The sequence below is a fragment of the Chelonia mydas genome, chromosome 3 (genome assembly GCF_015237465.2).
Source record: "Chelonia mydas isolate rCheMyd1 chromosome 3, rCheMyd1.pri.v2, whole genome shotgun sequence".
Classification (NCBI taxonomy): Eukaryota; Metazoa; Chordata; order Testudines; family Cheloniidae; genus Chelonia; species Chelonia mydas.
In genome coordinates, this window is record NC_057851.1 from 98,646,967 (window position 1) to 98,666,246 (window position 19,280).

General features: G+C 41.4%; 1 protein-coding gene and 1 long non-coding RNA gene across 13 annotated transcripts in view; both read left to right on the forward strand.

Annotated features, from left to right (window-relative positions):
* EYA4 (EYA transcriptional coactivator and phosphatase 4) overlaps positions 1-19,280 on the forward strand; it is a 211,549-nt gene that overhangs the window by 34,196 nt on the left and 158,073 nt on the right. The window lies entirely within an intron of this gene.
* Positions 1,708-19,114, forward strand: LOC122465053. Its single transcript, XR_006289600.1, has 3 exons — positions 1,708-1,874; positions 9,375-9,378; positions 19,066-19,114. It is a non-coding gene; the product is annotated as an uncharacterized LOC122465053 (long non-coding RNA).

Here is a 19,280-nt window from a genome sequence, read left to right on the forward strand (position 1 = left end):
CCTGCATGAGCGTGCAAAATATTTCAGTTTGTTCTTTGTGTCTGCCACAGTTCCCAACTAACAATTATAGTGCAACACCTTAGATTTCTGGACTTGATCTTCTTCAGGAGGTGTTGCATTATATATAAAGAATTTCTTCTTTTAAAAAGTGGCCTGAGTTCCCTTGGTACAAACTAGATGTTTGAAAAAACAGTGTTATAAAGCAATCTACTTTTGTGTAACCCTGTTATATGGTTTAGGCTTGTAATCTCAATGCTTTTATGTCCACTATGTACAAAGAACTCCTTTTCCAAGGTACAAATACAGAGTATTGTGAATACATATTTGATTTATTCTTATTAGGTTATTGCCAAAGGTCCAGATTTAGTAGTGTATTGAAGTATATGTGTAATTTTAAGCCCGAGTTGTCCCACTGACTTAAATAAGTCTAATCATATGTTTAAAGTTTGGCCCAGGCTTTAAGTACCTTGCTGACTTGGAACCTATATTGAAAGTAAAGACAATCGTTTCCAGTAGATTTTATTAGCATACTCTTCTAAATGATTTGTAGCAATGGATCATGTTTATTTAGCATCAAAGAACAGCTGTGGTTTCCTGTGTCCCCCATAATCTTTCTCTGAGCTGTGCCTCAGTAGCTGGCTGGCACACTTGCAAATTAATCCTCTTGAGTAGAAAAAAGAAATAGTTGGCATACATAAAATAGCACCAAAAAGAACTCTGCTTTGATGCAGTATGTCTTAATGATGACCTGTAAAACCAGACCCATTAAAATGAAGAGCCAAATTGAGCCTTCAATTACACTGGGGTAAATCTGAAGTAACTCAGTTGAGGACAGATTAAAAATCTCCAAACATAAGAGTTTCGGGGTTGGGGGGGAGATCAGTGAAGTTAAACCAGATTTACCTCAGCATATTGGAGAGCAGAATTTGTTCCAAAGGGTCTGACATCAAGAAACTACAGTGGAGCTCAGAGTTACAAACACCTTGGGAGTGGAAGTTGGTTGTAACTCTGAACAAAACATAATGCTGGTTCTTTCAAAAGTTTACAACTGAACATTGACTTAATACAGCTTTGACACCTCCGGAGGTCTCTTCCAACCCTAATATTCTATGACACTTTACCATGCAGAAGAAAAATGCTGCTTTTAACCACCTTAATTTAAATTGAAACAAGACCAGAAACACTTTCCTTACCTTGTCAAATCTTTTTTTAAACTTTCCCTTTTTTTTAGTACTTTATGTTTAACTCAGTAATGTACTGTATTTGCATTTTTTCCCATCTCTGCTGCTGCCTGATTCATAGAATCATAGAAGATTAGAGGTGGAAGAGACCTCAGGAGGTCATCTAGTCCAACCTCTGCTCAAAGCAGGACCAACCCCAACTAAATCATCCCAGTTAGGGCTTTGTCAAGCCAGGCCTTAAAACCTCTACGGATGGAGATTCCACTACCTCCCTAGGTAATTCCAGTGCTTCACCACCTCTGAGTGAAGTAGTTTTTCCTAATATCCAACCTAGATCTCCCCCACCGCAATCTGAGACCATTGCTCCTTGATCTGTCATCTGCCACAACTGAGAACAGCCTAGCTCCATCGTCTTTGGAACCCCCCTTCAGGTAGTGGAAGGCTACTATCAAATCCCCCCTCACTCTTCTGCAGACTAAATAACCCCAGTTCCCTCAGCCTCTCCTCATAAATCATGTGCCCCAGCCCCCTAATAATTTTCGTTGCCCTCTGCTGGACTCTCTCCAATTTATCCACATCCTTTCTGTAGTGGGGGACCCAAAACTGGATGCAATACTACAGATGTGGCCTCACCAGTGCCGAATAGAGGGAAGTAATCACTTCTCTCAATGTGCTGGCAGTGCTCCTACTAATGTAGCCCAATATGCAGTTAGCCTTGTTGGCAACAAGGGCACACGGTTGAATCATATCCAGCTCCTCATCCCAGGTCCTTTTCTGCAGAACTGCCACTTAGCCAGTCGGTCCCTAGCCTGTAGCGGTGCATGGGATTCTTCCATCCTAAGTGCAGGACTCTTCACTTGTCCTTGTTGAACCTCATCAGATTTCATTTGGCCCAATCCTTCAATTTGTCTAGGTCACGCTGGACCCTATCCCTACCCTCCAGCATATCTACCGCTGCCCCCATCTTAGTATCATCCGTGAACTTGCTGAGGGTGCAATCCATCCTATCATCCAGATCATTAATGAAGATGTTGAACGAAACTGGCCCCAGGACCAATCCCTGGGGCACTCTGCTTGATACTGGCTGCCAACTAGCTATCGAACCGTTGATCACTACCCATTGAGCCTGATGATCTAGCCAGCTTTCTATCCACCTTATAGTTCATTCATCCAATTGAAACTTTAATTTGCTGGCAAGAATATTATGGGAGACCATATCAAAAGCTTTGCTAAAGTCATGGTATATCATGTCCGCTGCTTTCCCCATGTCCACAGAGCCAGTTATCTCATCATAGAAGGCAATCACATTGGTCAGGCATGACTTGCTCTTGGTGAATCCATGTTGACTGTCCCTGATCACCTTTCTCTCCTCTAAGTGCTTCAAAATGGATTCCCTGAGGACCTGCTCCATGATTTTTCTGGGGACTGAGGTGAGGCTGACTGGTCTGTAGGTCCCTGGATTTTCCTTCTTCCCTTTTTTAAAGATGGGAACTATATTGCCTTTTTCCAATCGTCTGGATCTCCCCTGATCGCCACGAGTTTTCAAAGATAATGGCCAATGGCTCTGCAATCACATCAGCCAACTCCCTCAGTACCCTTGGATGCATTGCACCCGACCCCATGGACTTGTGCATGTCCAGCTTTTCTAAAAAGTCCTTAACCTGTTCTTTCACCACTGAGGGCTGCTCACCTCCTCCCCATACTCTGCTGCCCAGTGCAGCAATCTGGGAGCTGACCTTGTCTGTGAAGACCGATCTGCAAAAAAAAGCATTGAGTACGTCAGCTTTTTCCACATCATTTGTCACGAGGTTTCCTCCCCCATTCAGTAAGGATCCCACACTTTCCCTGACCACCTTCTTGTTGCTAACATACCTGTAGAAACCCTTCTTGTTATCCTTCATATCCCTTGCTAACTGCAACTCCAATTGTGCTTTGGCCTTCCTGATTACAACCCTGCATGCTCGAGCAATATTTTTATACTTCTCCCTAGTCATCTGTCCAAGTTTTCACTTCTTGTAAGCTTCCTTTTTGTGTTTAAGCTCACCGAAGATTTGTCTGTTAAGCCAAGCTGGTCACCTGCCATATTTGCTATTCTTTCTGCACATCAGGATGGTTTGTTCCTGAGCCCTCAATAAGGCTTCTTTAAAATACAGCCTGCTCTCCTGGACTCATTAGCCTTTCAGGTGATCCTGCCCGTCAGTTTTCTGAGGGAGTCAAAGTCTGCTTCTCTGAAGTCTAGGGTCCATATTCTGCTGCTCTCCTTTCTTCCTTTTGTCAGGATACTGAACGACCATCTCATGATTGCTGCTGCCCAGGTTGCCACCCACTTCTACTTCCCCTACCAATTCTTCCCAAATTGTGAGCAGCTGGTCAAGAGGAGCACGGCCCCTCATTGGTTCCTCCAGCACTTGCACCAGAAAGCTGTCTCCAACACTCTCCAAAAGCTTCCCAGATTGTCTGTGCACTGTTGTATTGCTCTCCCAGCAGATGTCAGGGTGATTATGTACTTCTGATTCCAAATGAGGTGTGTAGTAGACTGGTCAGTTTGTAACTCTGAGGCTTTACTGTATATAGTGTGACAAAGTTCCTGCTCTACCTTGGTGGGTCTTGCGCTTATTGGCGGATTTGCTTGCCTTGGAGCTTCACGGCAGCCCTCAGCTTGGCCGTTTTTCTGAATTCACAGTCCAGGTCGACTCCTCCTGTGTCTGACCAGGAGTTGGGAGGATTTGGGGGGAACCCGGGCCTGCCCTCTACTCTGGGTTCCAGCCCAGGGCCCTGTGGAATGCAGCTGTCTAGAGTGCCTCCTGGAATGGCTGTGCGACAGCTACAACTCCCTGGGCTACTTCCCCATGGCCTCCTCCCAACACCTTCTTTATCCTCACCATAGGACCTTCCTCCTGGTATCTGATAATGCTTGTACACCTCAGTCCTCCAACAGTATGCGTTCTCACTCAGCTCCTAGTGCCTCTTGTTCCCAGCTCCTCAGACGCACACCACAAACTGAAGTGAGCTCCTTTTTAAAACCCAGGTGCCCTGATTAGCCTGCCTTAATTGATCCTAGCAGCTTCTTGATTGGCTTCTAATCAGCCTGTCTTAATTGTCTCCAGAAGGTTCCTGATTGTTCTGGAACCTTCCCTGTTACCTTATACAGGGAAAAGGGACCTACTTAGCCTGGGGCTAATATATCTGCCTTCTATTACTCCTCCTATAGCCATCTCGCCCAACCCTGTCACAACAAATACTATGCATGTTGTTCATTTATTTTATTATTTATTTAAATGTAAAATTAGTTGTCTTCAAATAAAATCTGTTTATGGTTTGTGCTCCAGACTCATGAAAATAGTCACCAAACATATATCAGAGTAACATAACCTGCATCCACACTGCAGAATAGTTGTGTTAGTGGCTTGGGTATTCGTAGCTCTCAGGCTTTATCCTGTACCCCTTGATGGACCAGTCAGTTCAGGTGTAAAGCACCACCACACTCAAGCGAGGGTTTTCTATGTGCGTGGATGGGACTCATGTTAGGGACAACTCTTGAATAGGAGCCTGAGTTAACTCTGCAGGAAGACAAGTTGTGAGTTTATGATCCAAGTCTTGTCTTCACATGGAGATAGCTTCAAATTCATAAATCATAGAAGACTAGGATTGGAAGAGACCTCAGGAGGTCATCTAGTCCAACTCCCTGCTCAAAGCAGGACCAACCCCAACTAAATCATCCCAGCCAGGGCTTTGGCAAGCTGGCCCTTAAAAACCTCTAAGGATGGAGATTCCACCACCACCTCCCTAGGTGACCCATTCCAGTGCTTCACCACCCCCCTAGTGAAATTAACCAACTAGTGGTGGTGTATTAATTTAGATGAAATATTTGGGCCCAAAGAGTCAGAGGCATTAACGTGACCCTCTCACTGTCCAACATTAAACAGTGTTAAGCAAGGTCCAGGTTTTGGTATCCAGAGACCTCAGTCTGCTTCGTACCATGGCAAACACACCATTAAAAATCCCTTTAACCCTTTATTCAACATAAACATAAAAAGAAAAGAAGGAAAGACAATTTATGCACTTGAAATGTAAAGTATTACAGAAGGGTTTCATTTTAATAATATCCCTTGTTCCCTTTCCCTGGACAGAGATTTTAGAAGGCACCCCTCCCCTCTGCCACCCTCCTTGTCTGATATCCTCTTAGATGGTATTAAAGATGTTAATAACTTTTGCGGAGAAGAGAAGCTGCTAGTTGAACTGGGCTGGAGCTCTTGCTGTTGCTGTTACTGATAGTCCTATTGTTTCCTAGATTTATAGATTCCAAGGCCAGAAGGGACCATAGTGCTCATCTACTCTGACCTCCTGTAGAACACAGGCCATAAAACTGCCCCCAAATAATTCCTAGAGCAGATCTTTTAGAAAAACATCCAATCTTGATTTAAAAGTTGTCTGTAATGGAGGCTCCACCATGATCCTTGGTAAATTGTTCCAAGGGTTAATTACTCTATTAAAAATTTATTCCTTATTTCCAGTTTGATTTTTTCCTAGTTTCAACTTCCAGCCGTTGGACTGCATTCTACCTTTGTCTGCTAGACTGAAAAGCCCATAAGACTGGAATTAAATCATCTCTTACTACTACTCTTTTTTCTGCTACATAGGTTGAGCTCCTGGAACCTATTACTATAAGGTATATTGCTGATCTTTTAGTCATTCTTGTGGCTCTTCTCTGAACCCTCTCCAATTTATCAACATTCTTCTTGAATTTTGGACACTCAAACTGGACACAATATTCCAGCAGCGATTGAAACAGTGCCAAATACAGGGGTAAAATAACCTCTCTACTTCTATTCAAGATCCCCCTGTTTATGTATCCCAGTATCATATTAGCCCTTTTGGCCACAGTATCACACTGGGAGCTCATGGTCAGCTGAATACCCACCATGGGCCTCCAAAAATGTTTCAGAGTCACTGCTCTCCAGGATAGTCTCATCCCTCCTGTAAGTATGACTTACATTCTTTGTTCCTAGATGGGTAAGTTTACATTTAGCCATATTTAAAACACATATTGTTTGCTTCTAGATTTGCACAGTTTACCAAGCAATCCAGGTAGCTCTGTATTAGTGACCTTGTCCTTTTCAATATTTACCACTCCCCTAATTTTTTATGTCATCTACAGACTTTATCCGTGATGTTTTTATGTTTTTTTCCAGCTCATTGATAAAAATGTTAACTAGCATAAGGCCAGGAACTGATCCCTGTAGACCGCTGCTTTAAACCCTCCCACTTGATGATTCCCCATTCACAATTAGGTATTGACTCTCACAATCTCGGTGCTGGAAGAACAAAAACATAGCAGGCAGTCTTATCAAGCAATCCAGCACCTGGCAAACTTGTACCAGCATCAGGCTACTTAGGGTATTGCTCTTAGCTGTCTTTCTGTTCGCAGGCTTAATTAGTGTTGCAAAATTTACGGTCTTGGCTGGCTAAGACAGACTTCCCTTAGACAGAAGGCAAAAGGAGAAGGATAGGAAAGAGAACTAAAGTGAGGAAGAAAATGGACATGGATGTGGGGGTCGTGGGGGGTGTGTGTGTGTGTGTGTGTATGTGACAGAGACTTACATCACAGATGGTGGTCAGGATTCGGAGTCAGTGAGGATGGTGGCGGCCATGTCACCTGGGTTCTTCCCGTGGCCTGGTCTGGTCAGGAGATCTCTTGGGATTAGGACAGTGAAGGCCAAATGGTTTCACAGTGGGCCCCAGGAAATGATGGGTGTGTCAGCCAGGATGGTGTAGGTCTCTCCTTTCCCTTCTCTCATCTTTCAGTAAGACAGCGCTGGCATCCGTCCACCCATATCGGTCAATTTTCCTCTAAAAGTCTCTTTTTGAGGACCCTAAAAGGGGAGCAGTGGGTGGAGTAGCCGTTTAGTCCTCCAGTTAGACCTAATTCCAACTCACCAATTTTGGTCCATTGATTTCCAGTCCCACACTACTACTTTTTCTTTTTTCCCCCTTTTCTTTTTAAGCAGGGATGATCTTAACACAGTCCTTAAATTAGATCAGCAGCCTTTGCTTGGACCAATTCAGTCTTTCTGTCTCCCTTTAGCCCCTTTACCCATCAACGTCTGCTGTTTGTTGTTATAGTTCATTGTGACATTTTATAAACATTCACTCATTTTTTCAGTTGATCTCACAATTAGGATAAATTTATAGGCCCAGTTATCACAACAGTGGCCAAGAGTCAGTGTAGAGGTCTTGTTGCTGGCTCCTAAATGTAGACAAGAGCAGCCAATGTTTGTACTGATTTGAGCTATTCATGGTTTAACCTTGCTTAAAGAATATTATATTTACTTATTTTCATTCTATAGAGAAGAAAATATTTTTTAAAGTGCAGACAGTTTACATATATATAAAAAATTATGTTCTATTTTTGCATCAAGGGTATTCAAGGAAAAAGCAAAGCCAAAATGGAATACTTATAGGCATAGACACGAAGATGCTGAATTTGTCTCCTATCTCAGCTCGGCTTTACAAAACCGTCCTCCTGGGCAGTGCCTTTGGAGAATCTGTGCCTGAAATTGCAGTTTGTTAAGGACTTATTTGCCTTTGCAGGCCTACTTAATCTCTGATACAATTTCTGTTTTTCACTGAGGCCATGATTTTTACCGAATTTTCCAGATGACTTGCCTAAAGTATAAAGAGGTTAAGTGGTTTGCATACAGTTATTCGATGGGTCACTGTCAATGTCTCAGTTGAATTAGAACTTGGGTAGTCTTGGTTCACTTTGAAATCAGTAGACCACAGAGCCTTTTTTGGCAGCAGGCAGACTGTAGGGATTCATTTGTAAAATAATTCAGAATGATGTAAATTTTAACTCAAGAAGTTAACATGCTTTGTTTTTTGTAAAGTAGTGAGAGAAAAAGTTAGACTGGGATTTGTATGGTTTTAAAATTAACTGTTTTGAAACAATTAGGTGTATTTGACTCATTGACATTGTAAATGAAAAACTATTGTTATACAATAAAAATTAATGTTATATAATATTACAAGGCCCAGCACATTTTGTTATGGTATACTGATTTCCAATATGATACTTTAGTGTATCGGGGTTCTTAAATATCCTGTTTCTGAATTTGACCTGGTTTCTGAACACAGGTTATTGGGAGTATTACTTCCCAGCACTGACTGAGGTTGTTCTCATTATTAAAAAAACAACATCATTCAAATCTCAGTGTATAACTTTTTTTCTCACTGCTACAAAATGCAAAGCATGGTACCTTCTCAAGTTAGAATTTATACTGGTCTCGATTATTTTATGTGATGATAATGATAATGATTCGTAGCTTTTATATTGCATGTCTCATCAGTACATCTCAAAGCGCTGATGATCTGTTTTTAATATACTTATCCTTACAACACTGATGTGACAAAGGGAAGCAACGTGAATCATTTGTTAGCATTTAGTGTGGAGAGTTAGCATTGGAGGAAAAAGATTTTACTTCATCACAGGTGTAAAGGGAATATTAAAACAGAGCATTTGTCCCAGTTGGAATAATTCATGGATCCTGCCCATGCTCCTTCCCCAGCTCCAGTCTTCCACAGGCTAGAACTTTCATTTGTATTCGTGAGGATGTCATGGTGAGAGACTTACTATCTGAAAATAAGATGGAAGGAACATAAGAAAGGCCATACTGGTTTAGGTCACTAGTCCATCTAGCCCAGTATCCTGTCTTCTGATAGTGGCTGATGCCAGGTACTTCAGAGGGAATGAACAGAACAGGACAATTGTTGAGTGATCCATCCAGCCCAGCTTCTAGGAAAAAGAACAAAAGATGTGTCTCTGTTTGATAAATATTATGAAACCTGCTATATCTTTTGATGCAGAAGAAAGGCCCATTTTAATCCCGGATGTTACTCGGGTTCCTTCTCTGTTCTCCATTCCACATCCCCTCTCTGAAGCCCCATTCTGAAAAAAATGGAACTTTAAGCTTCTCTGGGAGCCTAGGCTATAACTCGATCTGCTAAAATCAAAGTAAAGCATTATCCTGTGTCTACATTAGGAAGAATAGCTGAGTTTAGATTAGGTTTAGCTAGCTAATGTTAACTAATCCCAACCTAAACTCAGCCACTTTTCTTGATCTAAGTTAGCTCTAAAGCGGAATTACATGCAATTGAGAATATTTTTTCTACTAAGTTTCACTTTTTTTTGCTCAGACAGGTCAAGGAAACAAGAATAATAGGTTTTTACAGTAGGAGCAGCAGTGACCACTGTGTTTAAGATTGAAAAAATATTTCTTTCATAGCCCATGTCTCAGTCACTCCTGATTTTGTGAAACCATTTTTTGGGCTGAAATTTTTCAGTGTTTGAGTCTGCCCAAAAGTGAATTTTTTGTTTGTAACTTTAAACAAAAACCCACAAACAGACAAACTAAAAAAACCCCCAAATAACCCCCACAATCCCAAAGAACTGCTTATGAGTGAGAATGAAAAAAATATTCTTCCCATCATTTAAATTAAAACAAAATTGTACCTTTTTTAAATATAATTTTGAATAGTCCTAGTAATTGAAACTGCTATGGTTTTGAAAGTTCCAGTTTGGAATGGAAATAGTCTTCCCCAAGCAGCAGTGCAAGAGTATTCTGAAAGATATTATTTTTTATTTGAGAGTTACGTGCATTTGAAATTTGCCCACGAAGCATGCCCAGGTGTTTTTCCCAAATTGCTGAGCACATACCTAAGAAAGGATGCACTGTGCAGCTAAATTCCACCCATTTTAAAAAAAGTATTGCGATCCCATTGCACACAGTGAGATACTAAGTTTATAGAGGCTTCTGCTGTTTTCAGGAGCTCTTTTTACTGCAAAGTTGCCCACTGGGGTTAAGAGTTATGGGCCAAATTCTGGTCCTCTGACACAGCCTTAGTAAATGGCCCTTGTGTATTTATGGACCTAAGTGGATTAGGGAGGATCACGTACTCTTACTTACAAAATGGTGACAAGGTAAAGGAGACTCTCACAGCTGCTCTGTGGGTGCTGGTGACACCTCATTGGCTGCAGACTCTGGACCACCTGTTCAAAGGTTCCTCCCTATTCCCAGGCCTCCCTTTGTTGGTCTGCAAAAAGAGAGCTGCCCCACGTTCATGCCCAGCACACAGGAGGCACATTTCCCACCTCCACATGCACACAAGTAGTGAAATTGGGTTGATTTAACTGAGTTTCACTCTCACTCACTCTCCGAGGGTGGGAACAATGGGGAGGAGGCACTTTGGACCTATGAGGCGATACTCTTAATGTAGACCCTTTTAAAATGGTGCTGATAAGCAAAGCTATTGTGTGACTCCTGCCTACAGTCTACTGGGCTTTCAAAATGAATAAAAACCTTGTAGAAGTGAAGAACGTCCTGATGTAGGATAGCTGTTATGGGGTTTAGGACTCTGCGTACTCTGTGCCCTGTGGTTTAGAAGTAGATTGAAACAAAAGGGGGAGCTCTTACTGCACCATCTAAAGAGAAGGGGGAGCAGAAGAGGAGTGCTGCTTACTCAAGCCAGGGTTGGCGGGGGGGGGAGCTCTCCCTCTGCTTTTAGCAGAGGTGCGGGAGCTGTGCTCCCCTCACCACTCCTGTGAGTGTGCTGTGTTTTAGTCTTTGACGGTTGTTGCTAAGAAGAAACTGATTCGTAGATTTCAAGGACAGACGGGAACATAGTGATCATCTAGTCTGAGCTCCTGTATAACACAGGCCATAGAATGTCTCCAAAATAATTCCTAGAGCAGATCTTTTAGAAGAAACATCCAGTCTTGATTTAAAAAATTAGTGTTGGAGTATCTACCATGTCTCCTGGTAATTTTTTTCAATGGTTAATTACTCTCGCTGTTGAAAGATGTACACATTATTTCCGGTCTGAATTTGTCTAGCTCTAACTTCCAGCCATTGGATTGTTATAATTTTGTCTATTAGATTGAAGAGCCCATTATTAAATATTTGTAGGTACTTGCAGACTGTAATCAAGTCACCCCTTATCCTTCCCTTTGTTCAGCTAGATAGATTTAGCTCTTTGAGCCTACCTGTATAGGGCATATTTTCTAATCCTTCTTGTGGCTCTTCTCTGAATCCTCTCAAAGATTTCAGCATTCTTCTTGATTTGTGGATACCAGAACTGGACACAATATTCCAGCAGCAGTCACACTAGTGCCAGTACAGACGTAAAATAATCTCTCTTCCTACTCAAGATGCCTCTGTTTATGTACCCAAGGATTTCATTAGCTCTTTTGAACACAGTGTTTCATGGGGAGCTCATGTTCATCTGATTATCCACCATGACCACCCCAGTCTTTTTCAGAGTCACTGCTTTCCAGGATAGAGCTCCCCATCCTGTAAGTAAGCCTGCACTCTTTGTTTCTAGATGTACACATTTACATTTAGCTGTATTCAAAATGCATATTGTTTGCTTGTGACCCGTTTGCCAGGTGATCCAGATTGTTCTATATCAGTGACCTTTCCTCTTCATTATTTACCACTTTGTTATTTGCCCCCAATTTTTGTGTCATCTGCAAACTTTAACTGATGATTTTGTTTCCCTCCAGGTCACTGATAAAATTATTAATTGGCTTAGGGCCAAAAACAAATCCCTGTGGGGCCTCACTGGAAACACTTCTGTTTGATGATGATTAAGGCTACCATTTAGTCACGGAGGTCACAACAGTCACAGATTCTGTGACTTTTCCAGACCTCCGTGACTTGTACGACTTCAGGAGGAGGAGGAGGGACTGTGTGCCTCTACCCTGCAACTGGAACCACGACCCTGCAGTCCCAACCCCGCGGCTTCCACTGCAGCCCCCGGAGAGGCCGGGGGCTGCAGCCAGGGCTGTGTGCTCCAACCCCGCAGCGCTACAGGCTTGGCGGGTGATGCAGCTTGGGCCACACACCTCAGCCCCCCCAGCTTCCACCAGGGGCTGCAGCCGGGACCGTGCGCCCCTGCCTGGCTTTGTCCCGGGCTTGGCGGGCCTGGGAGCTGCAGCTGGCCGGGGGCTGCAGCCGGGGCTCTGTGCCCCCGCCACAGCGTCCTGGACTTGGCAGGGGCCACGCGCCCCAGCCTCGCGGCATCCCAGGCTTGGTGGAGCTGCAGCCGGGTCCGCGCTCCCCCTCCCGTTCCGTGACTTTCGCTGGAGGTTGCAACTGGGGCTGCATGCCCCCCTTGTGGCTTCCCAGGGCCGTGTCCCTCTCTCCTCCCCTCCCCCTGCTGCAGCTGGGGCTTGGCAGGGGCAGCAGTCTGACCGTGCACCCCTGTCCCGTAGCTGAGCCAGCTCTGGAGCAAGGCTCTGTGTTCCCCGTGGCTGCGCCCAACCATTGCGGCCACTGGATTCAGGGCTGTGCCCCCTGCCATGGTGGGGGGCTTGGCCTGTCAGTCCTCCATTCCTCCCCGCTACATAGCCCTACCCCCAGTTATTCTCAGTAAAGTAACGGACAAGTCACGGGCTCCGTGAATTTTAGTTTATTGCCCGTGACCTGTCTGGGACTTTTGCTAAAAATAACCATGAAAAAAATCTTAGCCTTAACGATGATTCCACATTTACAGTTACATTTTGAGACCTATCAGTTCAGAAGCTTTCAATCCATTTAAAGTGGGCCATGTTAATTTTATATCATTCTAGGTTTTTAATAAAAATGTTGTGCAGTACCAAGTCCAATGCTTTACACAAGTCTATTATGTCATCACTTTTATCTTTATCAACCAAACTTGTAATCTCCTCCAAAAAAGATATCCAGTTATTTTGACAGGCTCTATTTTCCATAACTCCATGTAGATATTACCCTCCTTTAATTCTTTATTAATCAAGTCCCATATTAGCCACTCTGTCATCTTGCCCAGGATTGATGTCAGACTGACAGACCTAGAATTATTCAGGTCATCCCAGTTACCCTTTGTAAACATTGGCACAATAGTTGCTTTCTTCCAATCATCTGGAACTTCTCCTGTGTTCTGAGACATATTGAAAATAAACATTAATGTTGTAGAGAGCTCTTCAGCCAGCTCTTTTAGAACTCTTGGATGCAAGTTATCTGGACTGGCTGATTTAAAACGGTCTTCAGTAGCTTCTGTTTAATAGCCTCCTGAGATACTAGTTGAATGAAAGGAGTGTTATATGATGAGAGTACATCATCTGCTTTTCCCCCAAATATAGAACAGAAATATTTATTGAACATTTTTTCCTTTTCTGAATTATTATTGATAATTCTACAATTTCCATGTACCGATGCAATTGTTAGGGTTCTTTTTGTTTCTTATATACTTAACCCCCCACTATCACCACTTTATTCTCCTTAACTTTTCTGGCCATAGAGATCTCCATGTTTCTCTTTGCTTCCCTTATCAATTTTCTACAATTCCTAGCTTCTGATTTATATTCCTTATCATCAATTTCCCATTTCTTACATTCATTATATATTATTATTTTTTATAGCTGCCTTCACTTCCCCTCTTATCCGGGTTGTTTTTTAACCAGTACAGCCTTCTTCCTCAATTGTGGGATTGTGGCTTTTGGGGATTGAGTAAAGCGTTCTTAAACTAGTCCAAATTATCATTCACATTTTTCTGATTTAATTTTTTTCCCAGCTGATTTGGCTCATAATTATTTTCAGCTTTGAAAAATGGGCCCTTTTAAAGCAGCGAAAATACATATTTCTGTTTTGAACTAATTCTGTTTGCATATTAGAAATCACTTGTACATAAGCTACCATTATTTTTTAGTACTCTGTTCAGTTTTTCTTTGTCAGTCAAAACAAGGTTGACTATAGAATTCCCCCATGTTGGTTGTAACGCTTTTTGAGTTAGGAAATTGCCATTATAATATTTAAAAATTAATCGGGTTTAAATCTCTCTTGTGATGGCAAGTGTGCATGTAATGGTGAGTCTTATCCTCCGTTTAAAAGGAGGTCCTGAATTTCATCAGGTTCCAGACATGAAGCTTATGTGTGTATGGTAATGATTGTGAAACAGCTTGAATGTTTAACAATGAAGGGTTGTTGCTTCCTCCTTCCTCCCCGCCCCCCGTTAATCTTGCTTTATTTCAAAAATGGGGTAAACATGACAGTAAAACAATGGTGGGGAAACCTCTGTGAAGGGGTCCTCATAGGGTTTCTCCCTTTTTTATGCCCTTCTGTGGATTTGACCACTGGGGGGAGTACTCTGGCTTACATTTATCAGAATTAGTTATTTTACCAAATGTACTGTGTCTTTTAAAACTAGAAATATAGCTTCTTTACAAATGTCTTTGTTTATCGTAAGTCAACAGGGTTAACTACATTTATTTAAATATGAACTAATTTACTTTGTAGAATGTATATTGTATCATTTCTTTTTTCATTCTTCCCACTTTACCATTTTGGTTTCACATGAGTAAGCTTTCTGTCCAAAAACATTAAACACCTCTTAAATCTCCTTGTTTGTTTAAATCCCCGTTTACATGCATGTTGGCAAAGCAAAGAAACTCACATTTATCGAAAAAAATACTAAACAAACATCTCGAGAACTGAATTGTAAATTCCATACACAACATGGATTTATAGAGAGCAAAGCTTGCTACGCTTTAATGCTTTCTGAAAAGAATTACAACACAGTTCAAGTATGGATTTTAAAAAGCATTGGTGTGAGTTTTTCAAAGTAGCCTAAAGGAATTAGGGTTTTCAGTGAAAGTTAGGCACATAACTCTCTGAGGCACCTTTAAATATCCCAACCTTGATCTTCATCATATGTAATTTTTTGTCTGGTGAATGTTTTTGGACTTTTGTTTTGTATTTCCATGAGAGAGAAAACAAGTGCCAGTTCAGAGAAAAAACATAGCCTTAGTAAGTGTATTCTCTCTTTAATAAAGCTCTGTAATTTCATTGGGGTGGTCCCAATAAAGTAGTCTGGTATATGTAAACTATTTCAATTTGTACTTTTCAGTGTTTAAACATATAAAATAAGAAGAAAGCTTGAAGGGAATAGAAAACCAGTGTTCCCCTTAATAATTTTAAAACCTCTGCAATCAGTTATCCTCATCTAACTGTACTCATATTTTATGAATTTTTGAGTGTGCTGACAAATGGAATTATAGAAAGCAAATAGTCTTAAACAAATCATCAGGTGGAATCCCAAACAAATGCCAAACTATCAGGTGGCAGTTCAATCCCTTCTCTGCCCCTTGCTAATGAGTTGGTACAGTTTAAATTTTAGTCTGTTCCAAATTATTTTGGGTTTAAGTGACTCAAGCCACTCTCTTGCTGCTTCCTAGAATTGGATTTACAGGAGGCATCACTTTCATCCTATAAGTGCCTGAATAACAAGAAGTGCTGCTTGCAGTGGTTTGGATTTTCTCTGCATCCTCTTTAAAATCTCTATTCCTTCTCCCTTTCCTCTCTTCCAAACACTCTTAACATTTTTCATTATTTTTATTACCTTTTCTGATTGCATAATAATTGGGAAAAAGTATTGTGTAAAATCTTGGAAAAACTCTCATTGACTTTCTTGGGGCCATTGATCAGCCATTCTTTTAGAATTCTTAAGACCATGAATTGCCACCCTCAGTTTGACCCTGGGCTTCTTCAAATTTCTCTCCCTTTACAATCTTTATCAGTTGCCTGGACCCTAGTGCCCTAAGTTGTTCTTCCTCCCACTCTCTGTCATTTGTCATGAAATGTAGCCCAGAAAGTTAAGACTGGGTAGTTTGCACATGTGACTACCAGGAAAGTTATGTGGCTGCTATAGCCTAGATCAGTGGTTCTCAACTTTTCCAGACCCCTTTCGCGAGTTTGATTTGTCTTGTATATCCCAAGTTTCACCTCACTTAAAAACTCTTGCTTATAAAATCAGACATTTAAAATACAAAAGTGTCACAGCACACTATTCCTGAAAAATTACTGACTTTCTGATTTTTACTATATAATTAAAATAAATCAATTGGAATATAAATATTATACTTAAGTTTCAGTGTATAGTATATAGAGCAATATGAGCAAGTCATTGTTTGTATGAAAATTAGTTTGTACTGACTTTGCTAGTGCTTTTTATGTAGCCTATTGTAAAACTAGGCGACTATCTAGATGAGTTGATGTACCCCCGGAAGACCTCTGCATGGGCTTTGCATACCGCTGGTTGGGAACCAGTAGCCTAGGTGAAGCATGGCTTTGAAACTGATTTGTTTTTCATAATTGCAAGTGGCCATCATCTTTTAGGATTATTAACACAACAGGAACACATTATTTGCTTTTAAATAGCAAATAATAATTGAAATCATACGCTATAAAAGTCACTTGGGGGAAATGATGGGCCTGTTAAGGACCCAGTGTTGAAACCATCCCTTTGAAGTCAGTGGCTGTTAGAAATGTGAATTGATCCAAGAGATTTGTTAGATTTTTCCTTCAAGAAACATAGTTTATTCCGAAGATTGTCAAAGCAATCCCAGCACTGCAAAAAATCCTCGTTCTGGGACGAGGAGTGGCTGGTGTGATCAATCATCCATGCTTCACAAGTTGACCATTTGTAAACCTTTAGTTCCTTTATTGTTTTCTAGTAGTGAGTTAAGGATTCTGCCAAAATAAAATGCCGTTTAAAATTTTTTGAAAGTGCAGAACGCTGACCTAACTCTGCCCCCACTGAAGAAACTGGAAATTTTACTGTTAATTTCAGTGGGAAAGAATTTGGCCAATGCTGAGTACTTTTGTACTCGACCTACTGAGTACTCATCCTAAATTAATTATCATTCATTATTGATTCTCTACAAGAACATTGGCCCATCATCTCTGTGTGTGTCGGCCAGCAAAAAAGTGCTTGTTACAGTTCAGTTGAATATAATTATAATCTGAGTTGGATTTTACCCTTCTTGGGTAATGCAGCTGGATCTATTCTGTTCTGGGCATTAATTTCATAGTGAGTCTTACTGAAAGACCTAGTGTTGAGCTCTGATAAGTGAAGCTGTGAATAATTGGCTAATGGGATATCCTGAAAATGCTAATCCTGCCTGAAGGGGTAATTTTCTTGTCTGTAGTTTCGTGTTTTGGGGAGTTGCTAACGATGTTATATTTTTGTGTGTAAATAGTTGTATATTGGTGAAAGAAGGCAAAGAATTATTTTTATCTGACATCATTGCTCCTTTGAGTGCTGCATAGACATGCTTTAGGCATGCACTTGAAGATAGTGAGTTGATTTTTATGTTAACAAAAATTTGAACTTGTATATTTGCTCTGATCCAGATATTAATACTTTGCTTCATTCTTATGTAACATAAGCGTGAAATTCACCAGGTGCACAGGACCCTATCATGGGGGTTTCAGGCAGAGCTATTGTGCTGGAGGTTTACGCGCACACACACACACGAATGAAAGGTATATTTACGTTGCTGTAAGTGGTGCTTTTACTTTCAGTGGGCTATGGGAAGCCGTATATTTTGTCATTCAAGTAAAGTTCAAGGTAGTCTACATGCAAACATATAAACAACTGATAAATATAGAAAAACGACTGTCAGTTTCAAATGGTATATTTGAACAATGTGCATTACAATTATATCAAATAACATCTGAACATTAGCTAAACTTTAATTTTTGCTTATACAATTATGAATATTAATGAAATGAGACATTTATGAGAAACTTATTGCATGTTTAAGAGTTTTTTGTACTGCATTCTAAATGCACCCTGCTCTTAAATATATTGTATTTAACATTTAGAAGTACAACCTCAAATACTATCCCCCCCCATTTAACTAAACCAAGACCCTGAGTATTACCTGACTCAGTGTCTGCAATACTTGCTGCAGAATCTATCCATTAGGACAGAATAGTTTAAATACATATAAGATTTAATCCAAAATATGTTCTAGCTCATGGATTTGTGAAGAAAACCTTTTATAAATGTAACCCAGTGCAATGTCCTACTGCATTTGCATACTACCAGCCTAAAACAGCTGTAAGATAGGTCTGATCTACTCTCATTTATCTTAATGGGGTGTTAATGAGTAATCCTACAGATGGCATTTAAATGCCATCAAAATTGATAACCATTTCTCAGCTACAGAAAATATCAAACCAATCCATTGTTATAGGTTGCAGTGTCATTAATTGAGGCCAGATACAATGGGACATCTCACTGATGTCAAGGGTTGTTGGATTGGTAAAAGCAAACAAGTCTTCTCAAAACATTTAAATCCAAGTGCCTGTGGGCGGGAAGGAGAGGAGTTGCAGGTACTCCTTATTGCCAAAAGCCTGGGTTCCAGAACCCCATGCTGCCCAAATGCCAAAAGTCTCAACTGGCCTCTACCCTGGTATCAGAACCTTCAGCTTTAGAATAGAATATTAGGGTTGGAAGAGACCTTAGGAGGTCATCTAGTCCACTCCCCTGCTCAAAGCAGGACCGACACTAAATCATCCTAGCCAGGGCTTTATCAAGCCGGGCCTTAAAACCTCTACGGATGGAGATTCCACCACCTCTCTAGGTAACCCATTTCAGTGTTTCACCACCCTCCTAGTGAAACAGTGTTTCCTAATATCCAACCTAGACCTCCTGCACCACAACTTGAGACCATTGCTCCTTGTTCGGTCATCTGCCACCACTGAGAACAGCTGAGCTCCATCCTCTTTGGAACCCCACTTCAGGTAGCTGAAGGCTGCTATCAAATCCCACCTCACTCTTCTGCAGACTAAATAACCCCAGTTCCCTCGGCCACTCCTCATAAGTCATGTGCCCCAGCTCCCTAATCATTTTTGTTGTCCTCTGCTGGACCCTCTCCAATTTGTCCACATCCCTTCTGTAGTGGGGGGACCAAAACTGGATGCAATACTCCAGGTGTGGCCTCACCAGTGTCGAGTAGAGGGGAATAATCACTTCTCTCAGTCTGCTGGCAATGCTCCTACGATACAGCCTAATATGCCGTTAGCCTTTGTTGGCAACAAGAGCACACTGCTGACTCATATCCAGCTTCTCGTCCACTGTAATCCCCAGGTCCTTTTCTGCAGAACTGCTGTTTAGCCAGTCCCCAGCCTGTAGTGATGCATGGGATTCTTCTTTCCTAAGTGCAGGATTCTTCACTTGTCCTTGTTGAACCTTATCAGATTTCTTTTGGCCCAATCCTCCAATTTGTCTAGGTCATTC